Source organism: Sphaerodactylus townsendi, linkage group LG07 (assembly GCF_021028975.2).
Source record: "Sphaerodactylus townsendi isolate TG3544 linkage group LG07, MPM_Stown_v2.3, whole genome shotgun sequence".
NCBI classification, from domain to species: Eukaryota; Metazoa; Chordata; class Lepidosauria; order Squamata; family Sphaerodactylidae; genus Sphaerodactylus; species Sphaerodactylus townsendi.
In genome coordinates this window covers 82,595,586-82,616,827 of record NC_059431.1, presented here as the reverse complement: position 1 = coordinate 82,616,827, position 21,242 = coordinate 82,595,586, and the positions used below count along the sequence as shown (strand labels likewise).

The following is a 21,242-nucleotide window of genomic DNA, read 5'->3' as shown; positions in this document are numbered from 1 at the left end:
CTCAATGCATGGATGAGAAGGTGGTGTAAGGCAGAGGGCTTCAGATTTGTCAGGAACTGGGGTACCTTTTGGGACAAGGCAGGCCTGTACAAAAGAAACAGCCTTCATCTTAACCAAAGAGGAACCAGGCTGCTGGCACTCAATATTAAAAAGGTGGAAGAACAGCTTTTAAACTGATCCTTGGGGGAAAGCCGACAGGAGCTGAGGTGACTTCGGTTCGGAATACAGTGTCCATGGGGATGCAGACAGAGAGGGAGGTTTTTCTAAATCAACCACATACAAGCGAGGAGCATAGCAATGTGATAAGCGATAGTGTCTACAAAAGGCCAGATTAGGGACAGAGACAGAGTATACAAGTGTCTTTATGCTAATAGTAGAAGCCTTCAACCTAAAATGGGGGAGCTGGAGTACAGAGTTTTGAAGGAGGACATTGATATAGTGGGCATCACAGAGACATGGTGGAATGAGGAGAACCAGTGGGATGTTGTTATTCCAGGTTACAGGCTCTACAGGAAGGATAGGACAGGGCGTATTGGGGGTGGGGTGGCCCTCTACATCAAAGAGAGCATAGTGTCACATAAAATAGACAATGCAGGAGGAGCTGATTCCTCTACAGAAGCACTGTGGATATCAATACCAGGGGTGAAGCATAGTTTAACATTAGGAATATATTATCGTCCCCCTGACCAAAGCACACAAGAGGATTCTGAGATGGAAAAAGAAATTAGAGAGGCCAACAAAAGCAAAAATGTAGTGGTAATGGGTGATTTTAACTATCCCCACATAAACTGGAAAAATGCATGTTTAGGTCATAGTAAGGAGAGAACATTCCTGGATATGTTAAATGACTGTGGCTTAGAGCAGATGGTTGTAGAACCAACCAGGGGAGAGGTGATCCTAGATCTAATTCTATGTGGGACCCAGAACCTGGTGCGGGAAGTCAGTGTTGTTGAGCCAATAGGGAACAGCGACCACAATTCTGTCAGATTCAGTATCTCTGCATGTGAACAAGTGACAACTACTAATGTAGTTGGATATTCGGACAGTCCAAATCCGAATTTTTACCGAATCTGCACTGATTCGGACGGATTCGGACGAGCAGGGGCCGAATCTGAGCTGTCCGAATCCTAACAGATCCGAATCCATGGGATTCGGATCACCAGCCGAATTGCGTTTTTATTTTTTGGGGTTTTTTTCACGTTTCGGCCTGCAGGGGGCGCATTTTTAGACATATCAGCACCAAAATTTCAGGGTATCATCAGGAGACTGTCCTGATGATGCCCTCCAAGTTTGGTGCAGTTAGGTTTAGGGGGGCCAAAGTTATGGACCCCCAAAAGGGGTGTCCCTATCTCCCATTCTTTCCAATGGGAACTGAGGAGATGAGGCTACCCTTTTGAGGGTCCATAACTTTGGCCCCCCTGAACCAAACTGCACCAAACTTGGAGGGTATCATCAGGAGACTGTCCTGATGATACCCTGAAATATTGGTACTGATACATCTACAAATGCACCCCCTGCAGGCACCCCCAGAAATTTGCCCAAGATTCTTTTTTCTGCAGTGACTTAGCTGCATTGCTGTCAATAGGGAATTTCTGATAGAGGGCTGTGGAGTGCACATTTTTCATGGTAAACCCACAAAGCTTTCAGGGTATCTTCAGGAGAGTCTCTGGATGACACCATCCAGGTTTGGGGAACTTTACTTCAAGGGGCAGTGGGAGATGGACCCTACCCTTTTTGGGTCCCATAGAATTAAACCCCCTGAAGCAAAATCCCCCAAACCTGGATGGTGTCATCTAGAGACTCTCCTGAAGATACCCTGAAAGTTTTGTGACCATACCTTCAGAAATGTGCACCTCACAGCCCTCTACCAGAAATTTCCCATTGACAGCAATACAGCTAAGTCACTGCAGAACAAAGAATCTTGGGCAAATTTCTGGGGGTGCCTGCAGGGGACGCATTTTGAGATGTATCGGCACCAAATTATCAGGGTATCATCAGGTGACTGTTGCCCACCAAGTTTGGTGCAGTTTGGTTCAGGTATGGACCCTCAAAAGGGGTGCAACTATCCCCCATTGTTTCCAGTGGTAGCTGATAGGGGATGGGGGCTACACTTTTGAGAGTCCATAACTTTGGCTCCCCTGAACCAAACTGCACCAAACTTTGGGGGTATCATCAGGACAGTCTCCTGATGATACCCTGAAAGTTTGGTGTCACTAGCTTTATAAATGCTGGTTTGCGTGTTTCACCGCTCACTCACTCCAGCAGGCTTCATGTGCAGGAGCAGTGAAACATGAAAACCGGAATTTTTAAAGCTAGTGACACCAAACTTTCAGGGTATCATCAGGAGACTGTCCTGATGATACCCCCAAGTTTGGTGCAGTTTGGTTCAGGGGGGGCAAAGTTATGGACCCTCAAAGGGGGGCCTCTATCCCCCATTGTTTCCAATGAGAGCTAAGGAGATGGTGGCTACCATTTTGAGGGTCCATAACTTTGGCCCCCCCTAAACCAAACTGCACCAAGTGTGGGGGTGTCATCAGGACAGTCTCCTGATGATACCCTGATAATTTGGTGCTGATATGTTCAAAAATGCGCCCCTGCAGGCACCCCCAAAAATTCTGCCCAATATTCTTTTTTCTGCAGTGACTTCTGCATTGCTGTCAATGGGGAATTTCTGGTGGAGGGCTGTGGGGTGCACATTTATCAAGGTACAGTCACAAAATGTTCAGGGTATCTTCAGGAGAGTCTTTGGATGACACCATCCAGGTTTGAGGAACTTTGCATATGGGGGCAGTGGGAGATGGACCCTACCCATAACATTGAACCCCTTGAAGCAACGGTCACCAAACCTGGATGGTGTCATGAAGAGACTCTCCTGAAGACACCCTGAAAGTTTTGTGGGTTTACCATGAGAAATGTGCACTCCACAGCCCTCCCACAGAAATTTCCCATTGGCTGCAATGGAGCCAGCCAGCCACTACAGAGCACAGAATCTGGGGAAATCTTTGGCTGACTATGAGGGGTGCAGTTTTAGAGCTACTGTCACCAGAATTTCAGGGTATCATACAAGTACTGTCCCTATGATACTCCCCAAGTTTGGTGAAGTTTGGTTCAGGGGGTCCAAAGTTATGGACCTTCAAAAGTGTAGCCCCCATTTCCTGTTAGCTTCCATTGGAAACAATGGGGGATGGGGCACCCCTTTGAGGGTCAATAACTTTGCCCCCCCTGAACCAAACTGCACCAAACTTGGGGAGAATCATCAGGACAGTCTCCAGATGATATCCTGAAAGTTTAGTGCTGCTAGCTTTAAAATTGCACCCCCTGCAAGCCAAAACGTGTAAAAACACCAAAAATTCAAAAAAATAATAAAACGGACCCGAATTTTTCGGATTTACCCGAATTTTCGGGCATATCCGAATCGGCTATGATTCGGATTCGGGCATACAAATCATTTTATGCCCCAAAATACCCAAATCCGAATTTTACCGAATTTTTTTAGTATTGACCAACCCTAGTGGGTAGCGTGGTGGCCAAGTTTGCAGATGATACCAAATTATGTAGGGTGGTGAGAACCACAAAGGATTGCGAAGAGCTCCAAGCAGACCTTGATAAATTAAGTGAGTGGGCTAAGAAATGGCAAATGCAGTTCAATGTAGCAAAATGCAAAGTGATGCACATAGGGGCAAAAAATCCAAACTTCACATATAAGCTACAAGGGTCAGTGCTATCAGTCACAGACCAGGAAAGGGATTTGGGTGTCTTAGTTGATAGTTCCATGGGAATGTCAACTCAATGCATGGCAGCTGTGAAAAAGGCAAACTCTATGCTGGGGATCATTAGGAAAGGAATTGATAATAAAACTGCAAGGATTGTCATGCCCTTATATAAAGCCGTGGTGTGACCACACTTGGAGTACTGTGTTCAGTTCTGGTCGCCACATCTCAAAAAGGATATCGAAGAGATAGAAAAAGTGCAGAGAAGGGCAACGAGGATGATTGAAGGATTAGAGCACCTTCCTTATGAGGAGAGGCTGCAGCGTTTGGGGCTCTTTAGTTTGGAGAGGAGACGTCTGAGGGGGAATATGATTGAAGTCTATAAAATTATGCATGGGGTAGAAAATGTTGACGGAGAGAAATTTTTCTCTCTTTCTCACAATACTAGAACCAGAGGGCACTCGTTGAAAATGCTGGGGGGAAGAATTAGGACTAATAAAAGGAAACACTTCTTCATGCAACATGTGATTGGTGTTTGGAATATGCTTCCAAAGGAGGTGGTGATGGCCACTAACCTGGATAGCTTTGAAAAGGGCTTGGACAGATTTATGGAGGAGAAGTCAATCTTTGGCTACCAATCTTGATCCTCCTAGATCTCAGATTGCAAATGCCTTAGCAGACCAGGTGCTCAGGAGCAGCAGCAGCAGAAGGCCATTGCTTTCACATACTGCACGTGAGCTCCCAAAGGCACCTGGTGGGCCACTGTGAATAGCAGAGTGCTGGACTAGATGGATTCTGGTCTGATCCAGCTGGCTTGTTCTTATGTTCTTATGTTCTTATTGTTGTACAAACTCTGTATTGTGGAAAATATTACTCTTGTCTAGAAAAAATAAAGATATATATCCCCTTTTCCCTCACAAATAATCTGGGGTTTTTTATCCTAAATTCCATGTGAAGTTCAACAGCACATCTGAAATCCCATTCATATTCCAGAAAGGAATAAACTTATCCCATGCTTGGGGGCTGATTTGGGTTCCTTCTATCTTTACACATGCATAGAAGGCTAAGCAAAGGAAGAAATCCAGGTTACTGGCATTTAGATCAGATTTGGCCATTACATAGGGTGTGTATTGTTTGCCAATTGCAGAATTGTCAAACATTTCGCTGAGAACAAATTTCTCTTTCTAATGCAGTATTCATTTCATGATGCTCTAAATGAAACATACTTTTGTTTATGTTGTTATGTTTACTTGATCATTATTTTGTGTTAAGTTTGCAGTTTTCATAGTATTTATATTTAATAAAATTAAATTCACTTGTTTAGATATCTTGGTATAAACATTCAAGACTAACTTACATAGTTTCATGCTAAATGCATTGCTTTATTGTGAGAGAGTTCAATGATTTTTTTAATATGACTGGCAAAGATAACACACTGAGTAACTTATGCTTAGGAGATGATTGTAAAGAGTGACTGACATCTTTTTTTTTCCAGGTGGAGATAAAGGCAACTGGTTTCCTGGCTCATGACAATCTAGTTAACAATTTGATTGGCAGAATGTTAGCACCAGCTGTGGAAGGATCAATCAACCTCAACTGAAGGTAAGGAAGTTTCACAAATATGAAACAGTATCTTAACATTTAATTTACAATGCTAATTAGTCTTCACTAGCAAACATCAAAATAATATACAGTTGTAATGCAAGAAAGGTGGGATCTGGATAAAATTGTATGCCCTTCTAAAACTAAAAATGAGGTCTTGGATAGAGGCTAGGAATGTATTAACTAGAATTTAAGGTATTTTGATTGATATCCCAATATGTGTTGAAGTATGTTTTACTGAGAACATGTCAAGTAAATCCATGGTCATACATTGCTATTCTAATGTTTTCATAGTGTGAAATATTAGAGAAGTTTGTCAGCAATAAAGGCCCTTAGTTTTGTCCAGAGCCTTGGGAATATTTGCAACAGAATTGAACTTTTGTGTGAACTGCATCACATACATTACTTCTTCAGTCCAATAATAGAAATAACAATTCAGACAATAAAGAGAAACCTGAAGAAATATGAACAGCAACAGCCCACATTTTAGTCTACTGGATTACTAATTACACCTAAAGGAGACATAATTAAGTTGCACAACTTTTAATGATGAAAGGTTTCAGAACCAGGGCAACTTTTTAAAGAACTGTTGTCACAGTTTCAGCTAGTAACAGGAGACTTGCGAACCATTTCAGATTGTGAGACAGAGAAAGAGAAACTTTACAATGATAAAAAAATCCAAAATCCAATAAAGATGCAAAGTCTTTGTCTGTTTAGTAAAACCTAGCAATAATTAAGAATGGACAGTACTGGTTTTATTTCACTGATTATTGGCATACAGTAGAATGATTTTCTTTTGCTTGGCTGACACTCTGGAGACTTAAGGCTTTCATAATTAACTCTTAACCAACAAGGTGATTGTTTTGCATACAAAGATACTATATATTGACAACTTGTAATTACACTGAGGATTAACAGAATAGGAGTATATCAAAGTCGAAAGAACTTTGCAACTAGTTCAATGTATCTCAAAATGCTTTGAGTTTTTGTTCCACTCCACTTGCTACACAGTAACCCACTTTTGAAACTAAAGAAAACAAATGAAGTGTTGAATCCTGAATGGCATAAAGTATTCGTGGAAGCAGATCTTTCCTGTCATCCTGTTCCCTGAACATCTCCCTGTGACTTCCCCCCCAAACTGTATGATGGATGTTGGTGGTGCCTAATCGACAATATGGAATATGATACATGAGGCCGAAGAACTCAAAATTGTCCCCATACCATATTTTCACAACTGCAGAGTTACACTCTCATAAATCCAATTAAGTAAATGGTCTTAGAATAGTGTTACTCTTGTTTAGAATAGCATTGCCAGTTTGTAATTCCATGCACAGTTGAGAGCATGTTCCTGTGAAGTAAGTTGGGTTTTCAGATTTTCATGCAAACTTGGTTAGTGAATGATAGAACTTTCCAATGCTACTATATACTCAAAAGCTTTCTTGTATTAACAATGACAACTTTTGTGCATACTTCTTATTAGAATTAGTATATAATCAAATTTAATAGAGACAGTATGAAATACTTGCATGTAACTATTTAGTGAGACCTCAATTGGGCCCAGAAACAATTGAAAACCAATGTATATGGAACAGGACTAGAGTAACATGGTCTCTACAACCTACTTTACCAATACCCTAGCTGCAACATTTTATACCAACTGTAGCTACCAGACAATTTTCAAGGATAATTCCACATAGAGTGTATGGCCGTAATCTAATTATGATGTCACAGTGACAAGATCTTTTTTGCATAGGAGGGGCCACAACTGGCTCATCAACTGAAGCAACTAAAAGCCACTCCTAGCCTCCACTGTCGCTAGTATATCCAACAAGAGGCCTGGATCCAGGAGCAACCTTAAGCTACAGATCTTCTTATTTAGGGGGAATACAACCCAGCCAGAACAGAGGATAACACATTTCCCAGATCAGACCTTCCACCACACAAATAGCACATCCACTTTGTCAGAATTAAGTTGTTGATGACTAACACAGAAATTAATTCATATGATCTATTTTTCTGATGTTGCCATTTACAAGTATTTTGTACTTGTTACACAAAATGTGCACACCAGTGATTTTTTTCTGATATTGCATACTGCTAGTCTATGGTTGTTGTCATACTTGTGGTAAAGTGTTTGTGTACTTGGGAGCCCATCAAAAAGCCCCTCCAAAGGGTTCTAGAGAATGGCAGGCCCCCACACCAGCACATTTGCCCTCTCCAAGCTACTTACCCCTGAGGAAAGGGCAGATGTGCCAGTGGCCACCCGTCTCACATCCCCACCACCATAAAATCCAGAAGTCCAGGCTGTGGCAGGGCTGTGCTGATGTCTTCCTCAGGCCATTTCTGAGGGCAGAGCTGACATTAGTTGGCTCCATTCCAGAGTTTAGGGTTGGGTGCATGGCGCACCAGCCCTTGGACTTACACCACACTTTTGTTGGTGTAAGTCCTGTAAATGACCCAAGCCAAGTACTGAGTTGTATTTTCTCAAAATCATCACTATTGTTATATTACATCTGCAATATAAGTAATTGCATTTATATTCTGTTTATTTTCCCCCATTTTTATTTTTTTGCTTTGTTTATTGACAAATACGGATAAATTTATGTCATTCATTCTTTCATGGTTACATTGTACCTTTTTTCTCTTTCCCTTTCTCACCAAGCACTTACTGGGCTAAGTAATGCCTGTGATGTCACAGTAACATGGCTGTGATGTCACAATACACTGCTGAACATCATATATTTTCCAGTGAATAATTTAAAAAAATATCAATGTAACTGTGGCCATATAAGTCAATACTACAGATTTACAAATGAAGATGAACTATTTGTTGTATTAGTTCCAATTGCTAAAAGAATAATTGAATACCCAGCCTGTTACAGGTACACCAAGCTGAAAATCCCAAGCAGTCACTTGCCTGCTTCCTTATATACCTTTTTGAAATACACAACTCAGATTTTAGGTTATGTATTAAAATTACATGTGTATGCTGGCAGAAAATTAACAACAACATCCGACAATGATAAACAAATATTAGGATGTGTTTCTCTCCATGTGTCATGTGTGTCCTGGAGAGAAAGACATAATATTGTGACATGCCTCTGAAGATGCCAGCCATAGATTTGGGCAAAATATTGGGAGCAAAAACTACCAAACCCTGGCAATAATGTCTGGAAGACCCACAACAGCCAAATACTAGGATTGATAAGCCCATTCTTGAGCACTGAAGTTCCTATCCCTTACATCTGTTACAATAAACCAGAAGTTTACATATTAACATTACTAATTAATATAAATTTCTATGTTCATAATAATAAATATATCTAATTCTTACTGGGGTCGTGGACTGCCAAGATTGATCTTTCTACAATCCTAAAAAAAGCTCCAGGTTTGCAGAAAAATCTAAAAATTTTAAAAATATATATTGAGAACGTTAAAACTCTCCAAAATTATAGAAGTAGTCCCTGCAGCTCTATTAATACTTTCAGTGGCTGTTGCTAGGGAACCACAATGGTATTGACAGCTTTCCAGCCTTAGTTTCGGTCAGCAAAAGGCAGAGGGAGGACTATTTTGGTTTGTCATTAGGATTTATTGGGGCCAGGCCTAACAGGAATTACCAGGCCACTTGATAATGCACAGCTTTCATGACTCACCCAGGACTCTCACAAGCCAGTTTTGTGTAGTCATTTGTATTTCAGACTAAGATCTGAAAGATCCAGGTTTGAATCACCACTCTGCCATGGAAACAGGAGAGGAGAACCATGTGAGCTCCTCACTGCTACTAACATATTTATTATTGTCATGATATTTTTCCTCCATTGAAAACAATGGAAGATGGATAAGGCACCATCTTTGGGGGCCCATAACATTGGACCCCTTAACCAAATCTTTGCCAGACTTGGAGGTCCTTCTAAGGAGATTCACCAGCTGAGATGCTGAATGTTTGGTGTCTCTGCCTTTAAAACAATCCCTATTAGTTCTGAGAAGATTTACCGTAGGATATTTTGGAGCCTTTTTCTTCAGATTTCTGAATCCACCCCCTCCATATTGGTATGGGAATTTTGGGATTATTTAGGAATCCCAAAACATTCTGAGTTCAATATATCTGAATCCGATTTCCCCCCAAAATATTTTTGCACTCACCCCAACTTACAAAATGATGATTTAAGCATATATGTTTGTGTGTACATAAGACATATATAGCATATGCTCACATGTATTTTAATATACTATAGGTATAATAAGTAATTGCAGTGTTTCTTAACTACTGCTTTGGAGTCTTTCTTTGGCGTTTCAATGTAGTCAGCATTGCTTTTTTACACTCTCCTAAAAAGCATTGTTATTCTAAATAGCTTGCAAACAAAAATGATGTATCCTCTTGCATCTACATTTGAAAGCTGAACTGTAATAAGCACTCAAATATCAGAAACCATAATATTTGACATTTACATATGTTTTCTTACTGATGTGCAATTCTATTAACTTGTGTCTGAGGCCTATTTTAGTAATAAATATTTATTAATCAATTTATTTTTAAGAAGAAAAAAAACTTTATAGCCTCTATATAAATGTGCTGAAATAAACACAACTAGGTTTATACTTGAACCAAATTAACTTGAGTTGTTCATAATTTAAAATAAGAGCCAGCAGTTTTCTGTTCTATACCTTACTATTTTAATACTTCTTTTGGACCTGTAAGTTAAAATTATAAAATACATAATATGAGTACTGTAGTGAATGTGATTTACTCTAGACTTTGGCCTGTTCCGCATGGACCTCACAAGCGGGGATGCACCGGCATACTTGCCCCTGGGGAAATTCACACGGTGCCCTTCAAATGGCCTTGGTGCCCCAGTGGCCTGTTGGGCCACATTCACACGGGCACAGATTTCTCTTACCTTTTCTCCCAGCTGCCGTCACACTAGAGAGGCCAGGGGACATGTCCCCATGGCCATGGCAATGCCTCCAGGGCTGGAGGCCAGGAGACAAGGTAAGAGAGATCTGTGCCAACGTGGGGAAAACACCGGCATCCACCCAGTACCATTCGCTTGGCACTGGGTGGACACCAGCGTTTTTCAAAAGGCTCGCTCAATGAGTTGAAAAATGCCATTGTGTGGGGAATGCACTGCTGCTGCTGTGCTCCAGCAGCGGTGTGAAGTCCTCCCCCACAATGGCATTTTTACCAGCCCTACACCATGCAGAATGGACCAGAGTCTTTCCAATGCTCTGGAAGTTACAAATGGAGGGCCTTTTTCTTTTAATTAGAATTTACATCCAAATATTGTCTTAAACTTCCATATCTTTAGGTATTGCATATTTTATTTCACACTTTATTCAGTATGAGTCCAGCAATCCATGGGCAATAATTTTAAGCACTGTATTACATTCACTTTTGAAATCAAATATTTTGAAAAACACTTTTCTGGATGAAAAAACCTGCCTGTGCTCTTCAGGTTTGTACTAAATATGTTCATTTGGAACTAACATGGTGGGGTCGGGGAGCTAGTGTTCATTTGCTTCAGAAAACACTATTATAGCAATTTTGGCTACATTCTGTAATGAAGTTATCTAAAGTTTGGATAAGAGATTTGTTTTCAGGTTGCAGAAGTATATCTTCAGCTTTTCAAGAACTGTGAACAATGAACCATCTAACTCTACTTCTTTTATTTGTTCAGTGCTTAGAATTGAAATCCTCATGGAGTCCACTTTCATCTACCCAGTCATCTACCCAGTCAGCTAAAAGATAAAAATACAATAAAAAGCAAAGACATACTTATAAGCAGTGGTGGGATTCAGCAGGTTCGCGCCACTTCAGCAGAACTGGTTTTTAAAGTGGTGCTTGTAAACAACCAGTTGAATCCAACCACTGGAACTGGTTGTTAAATTATTTGAATCCCATGAGTGCTTATAAGCACTTAAAAATATATATGAAGAAAAAAGTATGCAAATAGATACACAATTGCATTCGCAGAAAGGTCACTTACAATGCAGTCCTAAACAGAGTTAAATCCTGAAGAGTTAAAGCCTAAAGGGAATCATGGCCTTTAAAAAGTGTAACTGTATTTAGGATTGCGCTTTTAATCTCTAATCATAGAGGAATAAATACTTGCCCAAACAAGGATATTGAATTGCACATAAGGATGGGAGCATATAAGGAAGGAATAAGGGAAAGTTTATATTACTGTGTACATTAGATAATTTGTCACAAAAATGTAACTGTTTTTTCTACAAACAGATGTTTATAATAGCTGAGAGAGATCATTTGGTTGTCACTATGTAGATAAGTAGGCATAAGGTTACTTGACAAAAAATTGCTGAAGTCTGTGAAGGCTTGAATATACATACCTGTTCCAGTTTTCCTTCTTTACACTTGCTATGGATTGCCTTTCTTTTCTATGAGGTATTTCCCGCAGGGATGACTACCTGTTCCACTTCCTTATTTCAAGATTCACTCACTCTTTTCTCAATTCTTTCCACATTCCTTCCTAACCAACACTCAACTGAACTCGCTCAGGTCAACTGTAGAATTCTTTTTGAACTCCTTGTCAATTAGTGTTTTTAGACAGACGCAACACATCTGCAGTTAGCTGACCATGACAATGGTATATGTGCGTCATTGCTTGAATCTGTTTTTTTAGGGTAACTGAATCTAGGGAACTATACAGGAGTACTGTTTCATAGTACATTTTTCCTAGTGTTAAAATCTTAACCAGTCATTCTACAGTCAAGAGAAGTATGATTGAATGCAAAAGAGAATGTGTTTTCTATTCAAGGTTCATATTCATAGGAACATATGACTAGAGAATACATGTGACTGCCCACAAATAATAAAAATATCTAGTGAAAGAATCAGAGGTACATATGATATTCTTGTACCTTCAGGGTAAGATTGGCAGAATCCCAAAAGTTATTGCTGCACTAATATTTTAACAGTACTAAAATATATATGGGTAGTGGTAACACGGAGTGGATGAAGGGGTGAATATGTTTCCTTGGGAAAGGAAGGAGGAAAATATCATTGCATGGGGATGTGTGGAGACTCATTCCAACCAAGACACTGCTTTTATACTTGTTGGAAATAAAAAAATGGGCCGCCCATGCCCAAATTTTATTTAAACATAAGCAAAACCTTGAAGCTGGGCAGAGCATAATGGGGAGAGCACATCCCTGGCCCCCAGGCAGCAAACCGCTGAACCTGGTTTATAGGGCAGCCAAGCTGACCCTATAGGCCCTTTCGGACCACAAGAACCCCTGTCCGGCCATATCCTGAGGGACTGGAACAGGAAGTTACTAGATACCACATGGGCGCTTAAATCCAATTTGTGACACCCCTCCCTGCCGGGCAGCGAGCTCTCAACCGCGGCCCCAAGGCTTTGCTTACCAGAGCTCTGTCGCCACCCACGGACCTCATATGGAGGCCCCCGAGGGTGGGGAAAGGTCCAGCTGTATGGCTACTGCCCAGCACCTTCCCAAATAGGATGTGCTCTTACATGCCCTACCGCAGCCCAGTGAACTTCCGCGACAAATAAACAAAGCCGATAAAAGAAACCCCAAAATCCTTAGAAACTGGGAAGGCGGAGGGAGGGCCTTTCCAACTGCGGCCTTCGAAAGAGGCTGGACCCATCGGCGCCAGCCCATTGCCTATGGAGCTGCTCCAGCTGCCCTTGTCCACGATGCGGTGCCAGCCGCGTGACAGAGCTCAACAAACCGACGGCGGGGGGAGGAGCTTCCATTCCTTCCTCCCACCTGCAATGTAGGTCCCAGGCTGGAAGCCTGGAAGCCTTGGCGATTACATGAGGGATAATGTGTGGGAGACACTCATTCCAACCAAGACACTAACACATACTTGTTGGGAAATAAAATCGGCGCCAGCCCAGAATTTTATTTAACATAAGCAAAACCTTGGAAGCTGGGCATAACAAGAGCATACATCCACCGAGCACGCCTGGAGCCCCAGGCAGCAAACCGCTGAACACTGGTTATAGGGCAGCCAAAGCTGACCCCTTAGGCCCACGCCAGGACCGAACCCTGTCGGCATATCCCCCGAGGGACTGGAACCAGGAAGTTGCTAGATGCCACATGGACGCCTTAAAATCCAATTTGTGACGCCTCCCCTGCGGACAGCGAGGCTCTCGCCGCGGCCCCAAAGGCATTTGAGCTGCCTTGCAGAGCTCTATCGCTCATGCAGGACCCTCATATGGAGGGCCCCGAGGGTGGGAAGGTCGGCTGCATAAGCAAAATACTACCTTCCCCAAATAGGGATGTGCTCTTATGCCCTCCGCCACCCGAGCTGTTGAACCAACAGCTCCGCCCCCTTCAGCAGCCCAGAGTCCCCTGCACCGCTCAAAGTGCGTTGCGCATGAAGCTTACTGCATCAAAGCAAGCAAGCGGATTTTAGCCAGCTCGAGTCACGTGAACGCAAAGCCATTGCAGCAGAGCATGGCCCGGACATCAGCCACAGCCAGATGTCCTGGCCCCAATCCGATCAGTGGACTCCATCGAGGCAAAAGAAACAATGCTGGCAGTGCGCCATGGGTTAGAATCCAACATGGGGAATAACATCCCCCCATGCTCACCACCAGCCCGAGACGCCCGGACCGACACAGTTTTAGATCCTGGTTTTGTTCACCCCTGGCGAGAGCCTGCAGCGTTCCTCCAAGTCCCTGCGGCTCTAGTAAAACCGCACGACCAGAACTTTCGTTTACGAGTCGCCCGGCATCTTTGCGGTGGAGGCAGCATCAGGTAGTGCGTCCCTCATCGGGAGTCTACTGCGCCGCAAGCCACTGCTTTAGAGGCGAGGAGATGTCATTTTCCCTACCCAAGTTGAATCAGGGAACTTTGCATCAGGGGAAGCCAAATTGCAGGGCCGGAGTTCCTTGGCAGAAAAGCAGAGCAAAGGGCCACATCATACGCCGCAAATTCTAAGCCAGCCAGCGAATTTCCACAAGAGGTGTCCAGGCCCAGATGTTCTCCCCAGCCAGATTTGCTTGCCATAAGCGGCCCAGCCCTTGAGTGGACAATACTGTGACCAACCAATGCCAGCCCAGTACCGGCCGAGTCCACGGAACTATAAAAGAACAAAGTTACAGCACGAAAGGTGAGGCGGGACATAAACACGATAGGCTAAAGACCCAGCGGACCTAGAAGCCTGAATCTCTGGATTGCAGAGTGTCAGCTTCCTGAGAGGCTATGGTTGCCGCTCCGATTCGAAGGTGAGGGAGACCAAACTGTTGGCGAGGAGGCCCACAGAGCTGTAGACAATGCGCCCAGAGACGGCACTGTAAGAGATAATTTATCTGGACACTGCCCAATCCATCTCTATGGATGAACAGTGGACCCTGCCCTTCCCGAGACGGAAGCGGCCAAAAAAATGCAGCCATGAGTGCGCCACTGGGCAGGGGAGACCCACATTGAGGAAGGGGCCAAAGTCACTCCTGGTTCCTGCGCAGCGGCTAGGTCCAGTCTTGGACCCTGCCAACCATGCAGAAGTAGGCTCCCCGCCGATACGCCCATGGAAACATCTGACTCTCTGTAAAGCCTTAGGGGCCGATGATCGTGGTGAGTGCCAGACAGCTAATTCGGCTACACCCGAAAGGCCCCATAAAAGGCCAAAGTAAATGGGCTTGAAATAGGTGCAGCCCCTCATAAGCAGAAGTCACATACTGTTTCACCATGTAGCATTAGTTAGGGTCCCTAAAGAGCTCCTGGTGATGGGGCGCCCTACTGTCCTGTGGCCTAGGGGAAGTACTTGCTGCCACCCGGCCGCACGCTTCGTCTAGCTTCAAAGGACGGGGAGTGGTGGGGTGATCCCCAGAGCCTGGCTGAAAAGGAAATGGCGTAGCGTAAAATGGACCTTAATAGTCCCTGCAGCAGCCATTCGGCCCGATCCCTCAATTCCACCAGATACCCGGGAGGGCAACGATCCTTAGCACAAACCCTTAGTCGCTGGAGTTCGCCCGATGGAAGCTGCAAATGCAAAAGGTGCTCCAGAGCCCCTTCATGCAGCGCGGCGATGTAGCTGGGGCCAGTGACTGCAAGACAACCGCTATGGACTGCCTCCAAGAGCGCCACAGATGGTCTGGACACTTCTCCGAGAACTGGCTGGCTTGCGGAGCTGGAGGAAGGCTGGCGGCGTGACCTGATAATGAGACAGAAGCGTCAGCAATGTTGTTATTTATACCTGGCGGCAGAAAAACAGCTTTACAAAGAGATGTTGTTAGACAAGGCAGAACCATACGGAATTCCCGTATTTTCGCCGCATTACCGCGCTCTACAGGACCCGGCTGGACTGCGGTTTACTACCCTGACAACAGCCTGGTTGTCACACCAGAACTTAACTGCAATGTGATGTGAAAGTATCCTTCCAGATGTGGTCCAGCTGACCGCAGAAGAACAACTCAAGAGAAGTCCATATCCGCAAAATCCCAGTCTGAGTTCCCGGCTGATGGCCGTTTTTTCCTGCACCACTGGCCCCTAAAATAAATGCCAAAACCTCGCCATAGAGCCAGCTGCATCCGGTTGTGAACTTGAAAACTTTCTTGCAGCTCCCAAGGCACCTGCCGAAGTAAGAAACCCCATTGTAGTTTTCAAGAAAGCTTAAGCCAAACCCTAGGTCTTGGCGCCAAACCCGAAGTCACCCTGATGTGATGGTGGGGAACTGAAGTAGCCTGCCATGGACCTGGCAAGACCCGGGAACAAAAAGGCCGCTTCCAGGGGAGACCACCCCTGCATGCAAAATTAAAGGTGGCCAAGCTTGGGGACTGTATTTCCACGCGGTCGCGAGCTTCCTTTTTGCAGAAGATCCTTGCACTAATCCCAATGTGGCATAGCGCCCGTCCAGCTTATCAAAGGGGCAGGGGAGAGAGATCGTACTGTTATTGTTGTCAACTGAATTCCCTAAAGTAGGATTAAAGCAAGACACTTTTAGGCCCGCCCGATTGGCAATAGGCCGCCATGAAGGAACTCCCAACTCTGCCGCTAAGTCTTGAAGCGGCTGACAACATAGCGCTGCACAATTTTCACCAGTGTCTGCTAAGCCTCACGAATAAAAAATCATCAAAGATGGTAGTGAGTAACTTTTTTTTGCCCTTTGATGGCATCACGATCTCTAGACTGCCCACATTCAAAAAAGGTGCTTCCATGCAAATTTCGAAGGCTTCATGCATAGGCTATCCGAACAACCCATGGGCATTGCATTTATCGACATATACCACCATCGTCCGTCAAATTGAGAAACCTAAAGAGTTCGAGAAGTCCTTGGGGTGTATGGGCAGCAGCGAAGGCTGACTGTATATCACATTTTGCTAACTTTGCTGCTGTTCCCCACCTCCCAGGATGAGACTCACTGCCTCATCCAAGGGTGGGCGAACGTACCCGAACATATAGAGCAGATGCCTGGAGTCGATAAAGTCATTTACCGACCCCCCCTGCAGGAGTAGGACAAGGATTGCTGTATCATTCTGGCGTATACTCCCCAGAGGGGTCTTTTTGGGGACCACCCCGATGGGGGAAACCCTGAGGTTGGGTAACGGAGGCTCAGCAAAGGGGCCTGCAATCCTACCCGCCAGGCATTCTTTTGAAATTTTGGCGGCCACCACCGCAGGCAATTCCCTGGCTGATTTTAAGTTGGGAGCCGATGTTGCCTCCCTGTTCCCCAGAAAAGGAATGTGGAAACCCCATTGGAATCCCTCCTTCAAGTATAATGCGTCTTCCAGCCGGCCCGGGGTACCTGTCCAGCCACTGGGATAAAAGAGCGCTTTTGCCTTGCCGGGGAGGCCGAGGACTCTGCCAGGACCTCCGGGGACTTCTGCAAGCCTTCTGGGCGAGGAAGGATCCTCCCTAGGCGCCACCACCCGTCCCTTCTTAAGCGCCCCGCCCGGAGCTTGGGGTTCCGACCCGCGTTGAAAGGAGGCAGCGCCAGTTGGAGAACTGCACTGTATCCTGGGTGTGAGCCCCCCAAAGCATCTAGAGCAAGAGTGCTCAAACCTGCACTTATCTTTCCTACAGAGCCTTGATTAAAAAAGGCCCAACAGAGTATGGCGATGGCATTAGGGTCTGGCTGGCTAACCCCTTTCTTCTTAGACCTTTCCCCACTAGCAGGGTGTACCTTGAGGCCACATTTGTCATCCACGTTTGATGCGTGGATTATGCTCCCCACCACTGACCTGTAGGCGATGTGAAACACTCTTTGAGAATGCTCTTCATCATCCTTACTTCAAGGCTGCTGCATCCCACGAGGAGAGGGATCGGGCTTTCAAAGCGTTGGCCCAGTGAGCGCCAGGTGCCATGCCCTTAGAGAGGGTGGCGGCTGCAATAAGTGCCATATACTCCGCAAACCCTTCTGACCAGTTGTCCAAAGAGCGGCTACGAAGAAACTGCTTTCGAGGCGTTCCCTCTTTCTCTTCTTCTGGCCGAGCAGGGAACGGACTCCTCCGGATCCTCTTCCGGCCTTAAAACACCCGATGAAAGAGGTCCCGCGTAGTAGCCCGTCCAGGGCTCTTTCTCTCCAGTTTTCTCGGTGAAATGGGAGCCGGAGGATCTCTCCAGGATCCCATGCTGAGCAGAAAGCTGCACCAGCTCTGGATTTCCTGCACTGTCTCCGCTTCCCCAGCAGAGTCCCCTTTTCTCCCTTTGACCTGATCCACTGAGGGAGAGCTGGCACCTTCCCATCTTGGCTCCCAGTAATCCCCCTGCCGCCTGGGCGGACTCCTCATCCGTCGACTCACCCGATGAGGATGAACTAGGGGAACGGTGAGAGCGACGAGAGGCCTTCTTCCCCCTGCGTCTTGCTCTGGCGCGTGCTCTGGCCGACTGGCTTGAAGAGCCTGCCAACTCTGGACCCTGAACTATGGGGCCCGCCGTTACTGAAGGAGCTAGGCCTCCAGAAGGTGGCTGGTAACCCAAGCTCTGCTGGGCCTGAGTCCCCACAAAGGGGGGAACGGGGGAACTCAAACTCTGCTGAATGTTAGTCCCTGCAAAGGGGGGAGCAGAGGAACTCAAGCTCTGTTGGACCTGAGTCCCTACAAAAGCAGGAACAGAGGAACCCAAATTCTGCTGCAACTGAGTCCCTGTATAAGGGGGAACAAAGGAACCCAAGCCCTGCTGGACCTGAGCTCCTGTGAAAGATGGAACCGAGGAACCCAAGCTCTGCTGAATCTGAAGCCCCCTAAAAGGGTGACTGGGAGAACTGAGCCCTTGAGGAGGCCAAAGACCGGGATGCACCTGTTGGGATCCCCCAAAACCTCCTGCCCATTGTCCAATTCCAGAGGCGAGGTTAAATTGCCCTGGCCAAACCATGCCTGGGTTCCCAGTCATGCCCATATATGGTGAATATGGGTAGGGACATGGCATGAAAGCAGAACTTGATGCTGTAGGAAACCCACTTTGAGCCAGAGGGAGCCACCAAACCCTACAAGGATTGCTTAACCCATCCAGCGTGGAAGGAGGCCGAGGCGGGACCCGGGGTGCCAGGCACTGGATCGCCCGGCGGCCCGGCCCTGCTGGGCTCCCGGCTCAATCCTAATTTTGTTCTGTAAGGCCCGTGGCAGATGCTAGCGCCACACCCGGCGAGGCTGTCAGAGGAGGCAAATTACCCGGATTGCCCAGGTGTGGAGGGGCATCCCGGGGATGGTGTTAGGGAACCCCACAGCGTCAGCATCCCGGGTCCTCTGAGGGAGTGCTTCCCATTTGGCGCTTTCATAGAAGCCCCTATGGCTGCTCCGCGCCCTACATTCCTTGCCTTCTTTTTGGTACCCTTTGGCTTTGCTTAGCCATGGCCCAGAATGCTCACTACTGCTAAGCTATCTGCTTACAAAATCCAAATTAAACTTATTATCTACAAAGTAGAAGCTTAATTAGTAGAATTAAGAAAAGGAATTCAGGCCGATAGGCCCATCCACAAAACGAAAATGGCCACTGGTGACTTGAAAATCCCAGTCGGAAACTAAACGACTGTTGACTGGTGACTTTACTCTAAGGAAAAGAAAGGAGGGTTGTAGGCGGGAATGCGGCGAGTCACATTAAGAAGAGAGGCCAAAGTAGCCGCCACAATCAAGGGCAAAATGGCCGCCGTTCCCTTCCACGCTTCTACCGACTCTGTAAAGCGCACCTCCAGAAGCACTAAAGCGAGAGGAGCGACCTGACCCGGCTCCCGGTCGGAGTCCGCCCAACGCCGAGGAGAGGAGAACGCTTAGTGATCTAAGCGGCAATCAAAACAAAAGAGCGAGGGGCCGACAGAGGTGCCAGCGGCAGTCAGCGCCTGAGGCAGTCAAAGCACAGGACGGGGCCGACCAGGCTCCTAACAGGCACGTGCCGTGCTGGCGGCTTCAGCTCGGCCGCCAGCGATCTAGGCCAGCGAGCAAAACAAAAGGCGAGGGGAGGGCGGGTTGTTGCCCAGCAGCTCCCCTCCGGCTGCTCTGCTGCGAACCAGCCCTCTTAATGTCTGGCCAATGACGCAAACACCCGTTCGGCCCGTTGCAAAAGAAGAGCAGGAGGTGAAGGGAGAAAAGCGAGCGTCCGGCACTACCCCGCCTCCCTTCAAAGAGCCACTTCGGCTAAATGCTATCCCGGAGGGGAGCGTACTTGCACTTAATCGCGACGCCCTCCGGAAGGCCATAAACAGCGTTACCCGAGAAAGAAGGGGGGGGGATGACAAAGGATCAGCGGCAATTCGCGCCCGAAAGGAGGGGGCTTGAAAAAAAAGCTCCCTCTGGCCCGTCAGACGCGAAGATCCCACGAAGGCTCTCGCCCGAGGCCAGCGAAGGAAAAAAGCGTCAAGAAGCTCCGCCTTCCTTTCCAGCTGCCCGGCCTCGAAAAGAGGCGAGGACCCAATCGACGCCAGCCCATTTTATGGAGCTATCCAGCTTGCTGTATCCGCGCGATGCCCGGTACCGGCCCGCGTGACAAGGCTCAACTTGACCGGCCGGGGGGGAGAGGCTTCCATTCCTTCCTCCCCCCCTGCAATGTCGTCCCAGGCTGAAGCCTGGGACGCGATTTAAAAACATATTGAATGGTCCGAAGGATGATAGCAAGTGAGCTAGAGGGTATTTGAATAGTCTTCTAATAAATGAGATCACAGAAGGCAAAACATGACAGAAATATGTTTTTTTTAAGTCTCTAAGGAAAGAATTCACTGCAAAGCTCAGAAATAAAGGCATGGTATTTGTCTAGCAGAGCATACACCAATGATTTGCTTTCAGTGAATCTTATTGCCCATGCATTTCTGAAAGGGCACCTCAAAGAAGTATAAACTGAGCAATGCCTATCAAAACCTGATTTATAAAGCATTATTTATTAATTGGAATAATAATTCTTTGTCTTTTCAATGACAGAAGTTCTCAAGGTGACTTATAACAAAAGCAATGAAACTACTAAAGAAAAAAAATGAAGCTATTAGTGAAATATGCCTTGGTATTTAAATAATAGCACCACATTCTGTTCAAACTTCAATAAAACCAAAAGCCCACTGAAACAAAATTGTCTTTACTTGCTTCCCAATGGCTGATAATGAAAGAGCCACACACACTTCTCTTACAGGAAATGTTATCCCATAATGTCAATGCTTTCACTGAAAAGACCCTATTTCTTGTCCTTGCTTAAAGTGGAAGTATACACACACTTATGCCAAGACCATAAGTCTTCAGTTAATTACTTTGAGATGAACAAGAATTTTTGTCATCATCCTCAGTTTGTATCTATCAGGTAGCTACTGGCTACAGGTGGATTGGCTACAGGTGGTAATGGCAAAAAAAAATGAGGAGGAAGTGTGAATGTGTATTTGATCTGACTGCCTAGAATCTTGTAATATTTTCCACTGTTATGTTTGGGCTGCTTTGGGAGCTTATTTTCTATTAGCAGTGAAGCCTGTTGCAGACAAATACAGCGGACTCTAGAACATTGTTGAGGAGGATGCTTAGGAGTTTCTTGCTGTTG

General features: G+C 45.7%; 1 protein-coding gene across 35 annotated transcripts in view; it reads left to right on the top strand.

Moving 5' to 3' along the window:
- Nucleotides 1-21,242, top strand: part of PTPRD (protein tyrosine phosphatase receptor type D) — a 1,487,793-nt gene that overhangs the window by 386,426 nt on the left and 1,080,125 nt on the right. For all 35 annotated transcript variants that reach the window (XM_048502785.1, XM_048502811.1, XM_048502810.1 and 32 more), the window contains one exon: nucleotides 5,206-5,312. The gene's annotated coding sequence lies outside the window, so the exon portion shown is untranslated. The remainder of the gene's footprint in view (nucleotides 1-5,205; nucleotides 5,313-21,242) is intronic.